Source organism: Alosa sapidissima, chromosome 23 (assembly GCF_018492685.1).
Source record: "Alosa sapidissima isolate fAloSap1 chromosome 23, fAloSap1.pri, whole genome shotgun sequence".
Taxonomy (NCBI): Eukaryota; Metazoa; Chordata; class Actinopteri; order Clupeiformes; family Clupeidae; genus Alosa; species Alosa sapidissima.
Window position 1 is genome coordinate 13718989 of NC_055979.1, and position 12362 is coordinate 13731350.

Genomic DNA, 12362 nt, shown 5'->3' on the forward strand with positions numbered 1-12362 from the left:
AATAGTAATATAGTTTGTTTGAACAACATATATCAAGTAAATAGAAGCAAAGTATCTAATAAGTACATAAATGTATGCAGAATTTTGAAATATACAAAGTATATAAGTACTATAAATATATAAAGGTATATAAGTATTTCAATAGATATTAAATATAAGTTTGTAGTCTAGCAGGACATACAGGAAGAGTAATTAAGTGGCAATGTAAACTATAAGGCCACTTTAAAGAATAGACTGTTGACTTGTGTCAGACTGAAAGGCATATTCACCATTTTAAATTGATCTTCTATATTTAATTTCTAATGTTATTTTTGATACGGAGTGGTAAAATTTGCAGTGACACTCTACACAAAAGCTTCTTGGAGTGGGCCATCTGTGAATATGACATGGCAAAGCTGTGCAAGGAGCAGCCGTTTGCTTGCCCAGCGTGCACCCCCAACATGTTAGCTGTGGCAGTGGATGGGAATAGAAAGCTTTACCGCTTTAACAAGTGTGGGAGGTAGGTGTGGGTTTCTTTATGTTTTTGGTATAGAAATGTCCATGCTCATGTGTGAGAGTAGGCTTTGGTAATACACCCCCCACTGCACCACTCACCACCCACTAGGAACACTTGCCACTTCTATGCAAACTATCTCAACACTGCATAGCAGTAAGTTGAAACATGCTGCAATATCCCTTTTAAAAAGGCAGATTTAAGTATGCTCTGAACTATTGCTAAACTTAATGCACAACCACGATTTCTGGATAGCTCAAGTGAGCCTGGAAAATAAAGTGGAAGAAATCCATGGAAAGACAAACCATGTAAGTATTTGTGCATTTATTAGGATTTCATATACTGTCATGTTAAACACACATGTTACTGAATTACTGTAGGCGTGGTTTAGATTGGATTGCAGACCTCCTCGAAAAACTAAGTTGCTGATGGAATTGATTAATGGCTCGAATGAGGCACTGACTCTTAAGATCTACCCCATTGTCGCTGAGTCGTGATGGGGGCACAGTGTTGTATGAGATGCCGAACTTTTGACGAGACATAAAAAAAACATAATAAAAAAACATGATTCTATCTATCTATCTATCTATCTGTCTGTCTGTCTGTCTATCTACAGGTGACAGGCAAAGGTCATTGTGGCAGGGCAGAGCTGGTGGCAGCAAAGGAAGCAACAAGGAAATTCAGTAACACTCTTGACGAAGAAGGCCTAGAAGTTGCTGTTTGCCGCCATGGCATATTACTCAGGAGCATAACTTATAATTCTCCTTTCCATGATGATGTTGCAGACACGATAATCTACAGTGTGCCTTTTTGGGTGTCAAAAGATTATGCTCTGTTGTCAATATGTTGTGGACCTCCAAAATTGCAGCATTAATAATTCTACTGTTGTGGTTATGGAAACAATGAGAAACAATGGGGTGGGTGGGATGGTGAGTAGATATGACTTGGCAATGCATCCATGAACTCAATGAATTTGTGTCATATGCGAATTCCACCACTAATTATTTGTCCTTTACAATGGAATCTGATCTTCACCAGATTCATTTTTTAGATCTGACTATATCTAAAGATGAAAATGATATTTTACAAACTTCTATCTATCGTAAGCCCTTGAGTCGAAATACACTGCTGCATGCAGATAGTAACCATCCCTCTCACCTTATACATAACATTCCAACTGGGCAATTTTTGCGCTTAAGGAGAAACTGTAGCTTAACCTCAGATTTTGAAGAAAAAGCAGCACAGTTGTCTGAGTGCTTTCAACAACGAGGCTACTCACAACTGGATATTGACCATGCTTGGGAAAGGGCATTACAAACAGATCGGTCTACACTTTTAACAAAATCAACAAAAAAGCGTTCAAATTTTTAAATTGGGTTCTGGGTTCGACTGGATATTCGCCAGCCGCTGGTAGGATAAAAAGCATAATCCGCAAGCATTGGCACATTTTACAAAGTGACCTGGCTTTAAAAGAGTTCTGTTCTGAACTCCCAACATTCACTTTCAGACGCGCCCGCAGTATCCGCGACCGTCTTGTACATTCGGACATAAAAACTCCGTCTCCCACGACTTGGCTTCCTAGCCGTCCTGAAAGCTTTTATAAATGCGGTAATTGCGCACATTGCTCTAATTCAACTAATACAAAATACTTTTCTCATCCCCGTACAGGGAAAAGATATTCCATTTCGTCGTTTATAAATTGTAACAGCACGCATGTAGTATATTTACTAAAATGCCCATGTGGATTTGCATACGTAGGCCAAACAAAACGGCAATTAAAACAGAATAGCAGAGCACAAAACGGCTATACACACTAAGAATACCACCTACGCTATTGCAAGACACTACATGCAAGCCAATCACGGTTCCCCAGCATCACTTAAATTCTGGGGCATTGAAAAAGTCTCCACACCACCTAGAGGCGGCAATGTTATTAAGAAGCTTCTATGCAGGGAGGCCTATTGGATTTACACACTGGGCACACTTGAGCCTTCTGGTCTCAATGAAGAATTGAGCCTGTCGTGTTTCCTGTAATACTAGGTTAATATATGACTTTTAGCCATTGACTCTCTTAAAATAAAAATAAAATAGATTGAAAAGTAGTTTTTTTTTTAAATTACTGGCGAGTTTTCTCATCTCCATGAAATGTCTAGCAATTAGTGTCTTCTCTTTCTTTTCCTTTTCTTTTGTTTCTCTTGTTGGTTCATTTAGTCATTGTTTCATTGTAAAGCGTATGTGTAAAAAGGTTTTACTTGTATTTTTCTTTTGGCTAACGTACTTATTGAGTGCAGCCCTTGGAAGGAGGCCCAAGATCTGCCATGCCTTCTACACCTGATTGTGATTCTGTTTTCACATAATGGGCGCTCCTGTCCATGCTATGCAAGGACTCTGAGGAAGATGCATGAAGCATCGAAACGTTAGTCCCTTTTGTGCACCTTAATTAAAGTTTATAGCTACTACATCTGTGCTGCTTCGAATTTTTACTTTTAGTGCATCCATAGTTTGCTTTGTTTGACATTCCACAGGGCCCTCAATCATTTCAGAGGGGATATTTATGCCTACCCGTTGCTACTGATTCATGATGTAGCATCCAGGCATCCAGTGCAATTTTATTGCATGGATGTGACGTGCAAGTTTGTGCCATACTTGAGAAAGGTTACCTCAGCATGCCCTGAATTTGCACACCTAATGCAGCTGAAACCTTTCCTCTCTGTAATGCACGCAAAGGCACATGATATGAAATGTAAGGTAAAGGTTCTATTTCTTGTGTTTTTTGTGCCACTCATACATGTCAACATATAATGGATGTCATCAATATGAATTTTTGAGGAGGTATCTAACAGGCTGGTGCATATACCCTTTCTGTGTTTATATTCAAAATTGTTGTATCGCAATGTCTTCATCTGCATCTTTCAGATCAAATGGGGAGGCATGAACCAGGATGGCGCCGGTTCCACTTTGGGTGAGGAAGTGGAACAGGTGAACAGCTTTTTGTCATGGCTTGCTATCACCACAAAATTTATGTCCAAGTCAGGTAAGTGGGTATTAATACAGACAAATAATGTTTGTGAAAACCCAAGTGAGTTATATCAGAGACTTTCTAATGAAGAGACACAGCACTCAAAATATCCTCCTTAGAAATGCATGGGGTTAGTTCGTTAACGACAATATGGCAATTGTCTACACATATCCTGCCCCATTGTGCCAATCATGGGATGTGTTGTGAATACCTTTTGCCAATCATGTGTTGTGATCTCTACATTGTGATCTCCACATTGCCATTGTTGTGTTGTGAAGCCTTGCGTTACTTGTTAGGTTGTTACTGTAATATATGATACCCTAAATAAGAATTATATCATGCCAAGCCAGCATGAGGGATGAATAAACATTTTATAAACATGACAGATGGTGATGATTTTGTTGTGCATTGTTTCATGATGATTTCTCCTAGCACGCACAGACATGCTCACATTACAGTGCATGGCATGGATTGATGCAAAGGAAAATAACATGTGTGCCATGTTCTGCAAAAGACTGCATAAGGTAAAGGCAGTGTTCTTATGTGCCATTTCAAAGAAACAAATATTATACTATAGGTTACATAAGTAAATGACTTTCACATTTGTAGACACGAGCCAATTTAGGAAAGGAGAGAGAGGGCCTTAAAGCCCTTCAAGCGGAACTGTCCTTGGATGACATCACTACTAAAGTATACATTGGCTAAAGTTGACTTACACTGTTTTGAGGGTTGTCATGATAGCATATTTACTTGGCCATTAGACTGGGGGTGGTATGCGCTTGTAACGGCATGTTTGATTGTCAGTGCCGCGAATATGAGTGCGTTAAAGGAGAATTCTGGTGTGATATTGACCTAAAGTGTATCGAAACATGATACCGAGTGTGAACGTATGTCTCATAGCCCATCTCGGCTTGTCCCCTGCACTCCAAAATCTGGCGCTAGTTAGCCGATGCTACCAACATCTTTTTCAATAGTGGTGCTTCGGCATCGGGCTAGCCATGCAAATAAATCACTGTTTTACACCCATTTACGAGGCTCAATGTATCTCCACACTTCATTGGTAGACTTCCGAGGGCCCTGACATTTAAAACGAGACATTGAGAACTTTGAAAAGGCACTGGTAGTTTACTTACAAGACGATTTATACAGACAGTATCTTCACGAAGTTTAGCGTTTGCAGCCATCTTGAATTTAGTCACGATAAGTCGAGCAACGAGTAAGAATGAACAGCTATGATAAGGAATCAGATTCCAAAAATAATTCAGTGGAAATGCATGGATTCCAGTTTCTTCCAGTAGCAGCAACTGGAATCCATGCATTTCCACTGAATTATTTTTGGAATCTGATTCCTTATCATAGCTGTTCATTCTTACTCGTTGCTCGACTTATCGTGACTAAATTCAAGATGGCTGCAAACGCTAAACTTTGTGAAGATACTGTCTGTATAAATCGTCTTGTAAGTAAACTACCAGTGCCTTTTCAAAGTTCTCAATGTCTCGTTTTAAATGTCAGGGCCCTCGGAAGTCTACCAATGAAGTGTGGAGATACATTGAGCCTCGTAAATGGGTGTAAAACAGTGATTTATTTGCATGGCTAGCCCGATGCCGAAGCACCACTATTGAAAAAGATGTTGGTAGCATCGGCTAACTAGCGCCAGATTTTGGAGTGCAGGGGACAAGCCGAGATGGGCTATGAGACATACGTTCACACTCGGTATCATGTTTCGATACACTTTAGGTCAATATCACACCGGAATTCTCCTTTAAGCTGTACATAATTCAGACACATATGGTTATTTTCAATATATATTGGTCTCAGAAATGACCAATGGCCGCTTAAAACAGTGTGAATTGTGACGTTATATGACCTGTGCGAAGGGAGAGGGTAATCAGGAAACATACCTCGTTAACAAATGCACGGCCCCTGTCCGTGATGATTTTTCGGACCATGCCAAACTCGTAAAGTTTTGGCACAAGTGCCTCTGCCACCTCAGTGCTGGAGCCAAACTGCAAAGGCTCAGCGATGACCCACTTGGTGAACAGGTCTGTCACTGTGAGGACGTACTGGTGGCCTTTTGCGTTTTTTTTCAGTGGACCAATGAGGTACATTCCGACCACCTCCCATGGCTCTTTCACCTGTGGAGATATGTAATATTACCATATCACCGTATATTTGTTTTTGCTTAAAATGGTACACTAAGGTAAGCCCTACCTTAATAGGGTGAAGGACAGGAGAGACAGTTTTTATGGGGTCATTCTTCTGACATCTGTGACAGCTTTTGATCTGATGGATACATTTATTATTTAGACCAGATAATAAAACTGAAGTCAAACACAGCCACTAATGCAATTTATTGCCTGAGAGCCATTTCATTACCTGAGAGTAAAAAAAAAATACCCAATCTGCCACATCTGCCTTTATGCTGCCCCAGTAATAGCCGGCAACAACCCTGTCTCTGGTCGCCCTCACGCCCCCGTGGTTCCCAGTGCCAGGATTGTTGTGGCACTCCTCTAAGACAGCCCGCCTCTGCTCATCAGATAAAACCACCAGCCTCATGTATTGCACACTGGGGCCAGTATAGAATAACAGACTTTCTGTGGAAGACAAACAAATGTTTTTGCTGCTTTGTTTGGTATTACAATACAATATAGTGTGTGCACATATGTCTGTGTTCAGGGATGCAAACACTAACTGATCAGGCTTTCAACTCAAGCTATTGAATGGACAGACGGCGCCGTCTTTCCTTTAGAATTTTTATAAACGGCACGCGCTTTAAAGCGCACTGTTTGCATCCTTGTTTGTTCCAGTTTGACGTGTCTGGGGGCCAGCTTGGGGTCATCCTATGTTCCCCGGGTCCTATGTTTGAAAAAAGGGTCCTATGTTCCCCGCTGCTTCCAAGTAGACTGCAGCCGCACGGCAAGGCGCGGGTTGTTGTTGCTCCGTGCCCACACTTTGTGATGAGGGAAGGAGAGGGGGCGCCGCGAACTGAAGTTCTTTGCACAGAGGCGCAGTGTGAGCCCAGTGTGATATAGTCACATTTAATTGATTTAATTGTAACAGTAGCTGCTTGAAATAGCTGCTTGACTTATATGCGGTTTAATGCGCATCGATAATTTCAGAAGATGAAAAGAAGGTTCAACAGATGCTAAGAGAGACGAGTTTAAGTTAATAATGCTAGGCTATGTTAGCATAAACTTAATTTAGGCTACCTATAATGCATGCTTATGACATCAATAAATAAGGAAAATATTCACATATACACACACTCACATATATCCGTTTTATTTAACCAGAAACACACAATCCCTTCAGTCAACACAGTTACAACAGACGTGCGGACCGGTGACAGCTTTTGGTGGAAAACACTTTGTTTGTGATGAGGGAAGGAGGGAAGGAAGAGGGGGCGCCACGAACTGAAGTTCTTTGCACAGAGGCGCAGTGCGGAGCCCAGTGCGATATAGTCACGTTTAATTGATTTAATTGAGACACTTAAGTCTTGTATGTAACAGTAGCTGGTGTCAGTGGCAATCAGCCTAATGACACAGCCCCACCTGTTTTCCTATGATATTAGGATTGGCTCACTGTCTTGCTGCAACGGCCTGCTGTGTTTAAATCTAGCCGAGTCTGCATGGCTTCAGTCCCAAGCTTGTCATTGTCTTTGCACTTGGCATCTCATTGTTGATTCTTACTGTACAAGAGGTGAAGGAGGTGATCTAAAATAGCCTTTGGTTGAGCTGTCGGAAGAATGGGATTAATTTTAATGGAACAAAGATATCAAACTATACTGGGCTGTAGACCCAAAGGGACATTTTCGGATTATTGACGAGTCAGACCAAAGGGGCTTCGGAGCAACGCGCAGCCCCCCCCCTGCAGCGTGCCAGCGAACGGAAAAATGAACAAAACAAACCAATTAAATATCAACTTAAAAAGGCATGTAGTTGTAGTGCGTTTCTTCTGTGAGAGGTGCAGCTCGTGTGTGTTGCTGTCCTCAATTTAGTGCTGAAGCGGACAATGCGAAGTTACCTAGAATGTTAACTTTGAACTCGTTATATTCAGTAAAGAAGCACTACACAAGTAAAACCATTGTAGGCCTATGTTATAAAAAATGTTCTTCATCTATTCTTTTACTCCGCTATGCTCAACGTGGAAGTTAGGAAAATTGCCCTTCTGGCTTGTGTCAATATTGCACCGTGCGTGTATGTGTAGGTCTACCTGGTGTGATACGGCAAGCAACATTGACAGAAAAATACACTTTGCTACCGTTTGTGCACGAAATGTGCACTCGCAAGCATATCCCATGCAATTTCCGTGGTCAGATACAAGGCGGGGAACATAGGACCCTTTTTGTAGAAAAGGGTCCTATGTTCCCCGGTCCCATACAAATAGCGGGGAACATAGGACCCGGGGAACATAGGTACGCTCCCGAAGTAGTCATAAACGGAAATGTGCGAAAAGATCTCTTGTCCAATAAACAATTCACAATTTCGTCGCCGTTAAAAAAAAAAAAACCCATAGTCCAGTATTTCTTTTGAAATTGAAATGAAGTTGTATGGACTGGACTATGTTTTTTTTTTTTTTTTTTTTTTTTTAACGGCGACAAAATTGTGAATTTCCAGAGCACACTTGGCAATCAACTCCTACGGACTTTCCCCTAAAGATGGCAGCAAAGATGGCAACATTTCCGGAAAGGTACTGGCTTGATGAAATTCATTCTGGACTCTCTATCCGACCACATAAAGACCTCGGGATACTTCGGTTTGGCTTTAGGGACCCTCTACTCACTACCACGTAAGTGTAATGTTGTTTGGAACTGTAGAAGAGGTATAAAAATAGCGTTTTGTAGCGAAATAATATGCCCTTCTCACTTCCACGCTAACGAGTTTTGACTAAAAACGGTAACATCGAACTTTCTCAAAACACATCCGAATGACATGATTTGGATGTCAACTCAACGTATGTACTCCCAATCATCCGTAAATTGATCTAAAGTGCATTTTACTCCAGATAATTCCTTTAAGAACACGTTTGAAGATAAGAAGTCGAGTAAGAAAGAGAGGAAATGTGTAGGCTTAGATTTTGATGCAGTAGGCTACAGACTAAACCACATGTTGCTCTGCTTTTTACCTTATAGGCCTAATAAAATATTCACTTAGCAAAGATAATGTCAAACTATTCTGGCAACGTCTCGTTTCATAACTTGATTGCATTTTTGTCCGCTTTTCATCACATTATTATGACCATTAAATGTAGGATTTTGCACGCTAAAATCTGATTCATCACAGGTAAACACAATAAAGAATGGGAACGTAAATTGGATTATGTATTCTAAGTTGTAATTCCTCTGTATGTCCTGTTGGTGACCTCAGTGAGAAGTACTGTTAAGACGCTCTTAGCCGGTAATGAATACTCTGGAGCACTCGTAAATCTACGAGTGTTTTCACGACGCTCTTAAGCTATGATGGTTTCGAGAAACAGTCGGCAAATCTTAAGACGTTCGTAAGAGGGACTTTACGACGCTCTTAGGCTTAAGATGCTTTCGGGGAACTGGGCCCAGAGCGCCAATGAAACTCCCGCGGTGCGGTGTGCGAGCGTGGAATAGATCGGGCAGTGTCGTCGTAACAAAGAATTATGCGCATGCGCAGATTGGATCGTGCAGGCAGCATTAATCGGGTACCTACACCAAGGGGGCAGGCGAACGTTCGGAGAGCGTAGACACTATGGCGGATCTGAGGCTAAATAGTAGACCAGTTCACCTAGCCATCCCCATTGAAGCCCATTCAATTTTGGCGCCACTTTGACATCAAATAACGTTACAGCTGAAGCGTTTTAAGCCTTTATATGAACTTTTTCTATTTCCGGAGTAATACAACATTGTGTGATTGGCGTCATAACCTCTGACTTACAGACTGAGTAATAAACTTTTTTCCAAAATCAATGCTAAAGTGACGTAATAAGCATACAGCCAGAGCGGGTGAAAGCGTCACACAGGAGCAAAATAACCGTATTCTCTGGATAAGAACGAAAGCATCGGAGCACAACATTTCAGCGAAGTTTTGATGGATTGACAGTAGCCTAGGCTATGAATGTGGCGAGTGCTGTTTATATTAAATCACATTTATCTACGAACAATTAGGACATTTAGAACAGTACTGTAGACATGGTGGTAACGAAGTAAGTGGCTACATACCCAATCTCTCGGTGCAGCTATCACAAGAGTTACACAAGTCAGACTACGTGCCTACGTTACATTTACGTCCCCTGAGCCTGCGCAGAAAGCCTCGTCGACCAACAGGAAACGGTTGAAATTTGCTTCACCCGCCTCGATTGACGTCTACGTGATGACTCTGTCCATATCTTTTACTGTCTATGACCTACACCCACTGTCCCATCAGAGAATGTCTTGGTCCCAATAGGCGTGTTCGACTTGAGGCAGATCTGTGCAGATCTGACTTGATGTGATGCATGCTGGGTTGAACACAATGCATACTGGGATGGACGCAATGCTTGCTGGTTAGAAATTCTGTCCGACTTCTGTCAGCCGGGGAGGGACTTACCACCGTGACACCATGTCACATGACCTTAAAATATCGCGGGAGTCTTAGCCTGTAGTTAGATCTTGCAGTTGCCTTCCACTAGCTGCACGAGCTAAAACACGCCCTCATGACGTCAGTTCAAAGACGTGATATGGCCATTTGGGAGGAATGTCCTCATGACGATTATGACGGGAGTCTCATGCTGCTTCCTTATGTTGGAATATGCGAAAATAAACATAAATCAAAGGGATACCTTCTTATACGTGATTTCTGCAACACTGGTAGGCTAGCCTACTGAAAACGTTTGGATAGTCTGTTATTTTCTGCTGTTGGTTAAAGGGGAACTTGGCAACTATTTCAACTTAATAAACCCGTCTAGAAATCATTTGGATGGTTAAATGACCTGTTCCGGTGAAAATGGTGACTTTCCCCGCTGCGCCTAGCGTCCCCAGGCGGAAAACCAACCTTGCAACATTGAGACTACCGTCCCGGAAAGAGAAGTGAGAAACCTTGTTACCTTGTAACATCCACATAGTTCTGCCAAACTTATGCTAACAGTTCGCTAGCTTGTAAACAAATCCATGTGCTTTATCATTACCTTTTCACACAGTTTGAAATAGCATAATGTGCAATTTCTCCAGCAGAGGGGGAAATCCTGCCAAGTTTCCCTTTAAATAGATAGACACACATATAGGGAAAACGCTTGATATTGAATTTATGTGCTACAAAGCAGGCCTGTTAACTGTATGCCAACAGTGGTTTATTTAAACTACATCATACGAATTTATTTCGTCAGTCATCATGCTCATTTTAATGAGTAAGAATGAAAGTTCTGCTGTGTTTATTAAAAACAAAATTCCGTGACATCTCCCGCGAGTCACGTCAGGCAGACTGTAGCCTGTCTGTCCGGGATGAGCTGCCCTCTGTTGTAGCTCCTCCCGGCTAGCCTCTGAAGATCATGTTTACGTAAAAAGCCAGACCAAGTCAGACTCAGTCCAAGTCGAACACGCCTATTCACCTTATTCCGCGCGCAAACATGGGGGCGCTAGCTTTGCCCACATTGTCTCCGAACTTCCGATTGAGCAGTACATCCATTGCGATACATTGAAATAGCAGAGCTCTATCGAGATGACTGGCATCATATATTATGGGTCATCCTAAAGTTAGGAACGTTTATTTAGGATTTTGGTGACTTAAGACATTTCTGTTATACAGCTTTCCTCTCTGAAGTTAGGAAAAAACTGACTTTGGAGCGGCTGTTCTGTAATGACTTTCTAAATTAGTTACCATAGAACAGATAAGGATTTACGAGTTTCTCCATACGATACAGCGGCCACTGCCGCATCGTCTACCCACTCCGTAGGGGTGAATAGCCTTGGGTAGCGAAGTACAATATTGCAATCTGACCTCCTGATGGCATTTGTCGTTCTCCTCCCAAGTTAGCCTGTCTATCCTCTTCTGCCGTGTTATCCCAATGAAGCTAACTAGACGTAGCTAGCCGACCGGAAGTTTAAAGACAACGTGGAATTTAAAAAAATGGGCGGGGCTGAATAAGGTGAATAGAGTGGTGAAGTCCCGCCCCTTCTACTTCCGGTCCATAAGTCCGGTCCGGTAAGTAAACTACCAGTGCTTTTTCAAAGTTCTCAATGTCTGGTTTTAAATGTCAGGGCCCTCGGAAGTCTACCAATGAAGTGTGGAGATACATTGAGCCTTGTAAATGGGTGTAAAACAGTGATTTATTTGCATGGCTAGCCCGATGCCGAAGCACCACTATTGAAAAAGCTGTTGGTAGCATCGGCTAACTAGCGCCAGATTTTGGAGTGCAGGGGACAAGCCGAGATGGGCTATGAGACATACGTTCACACTCGGTATCATGTTTCAATACACTTTAGGTCAATATCACACCGGAATTCTCCTTTAACAAACTGTTTCAACAATGTTTTCTTCTACGCGATTCACGCAAAATTGTCGTGAAGCTTCTGCACAGCGGCGCCATCGACTGGTCTGGCATATGCACTACAGCACATTTAGCCGGTTACACCTCTGTGTGTACACGCAAGGTTTTTTCTTGCCGGAGTCGTTAAAGGTGTGAAAGCGGTAAGAGAAAATCCACCCGGCGGTGTCGTGTAAACGGCCTCTTAGAGCAATCGCCTCTGAATAGCTTATAGACCTGCCCTGATGTCCTCGCTTCGAACCAACTCCACGCCACCTTTTTAAATGCGTTTAGTGTTAACTCACCTAAATGCTAAAAGTGTTTCCACTGCACTTTTGTACATGTGCTCACGTGAAACTAAACTTTAGATTTTTTTTTGGTCAT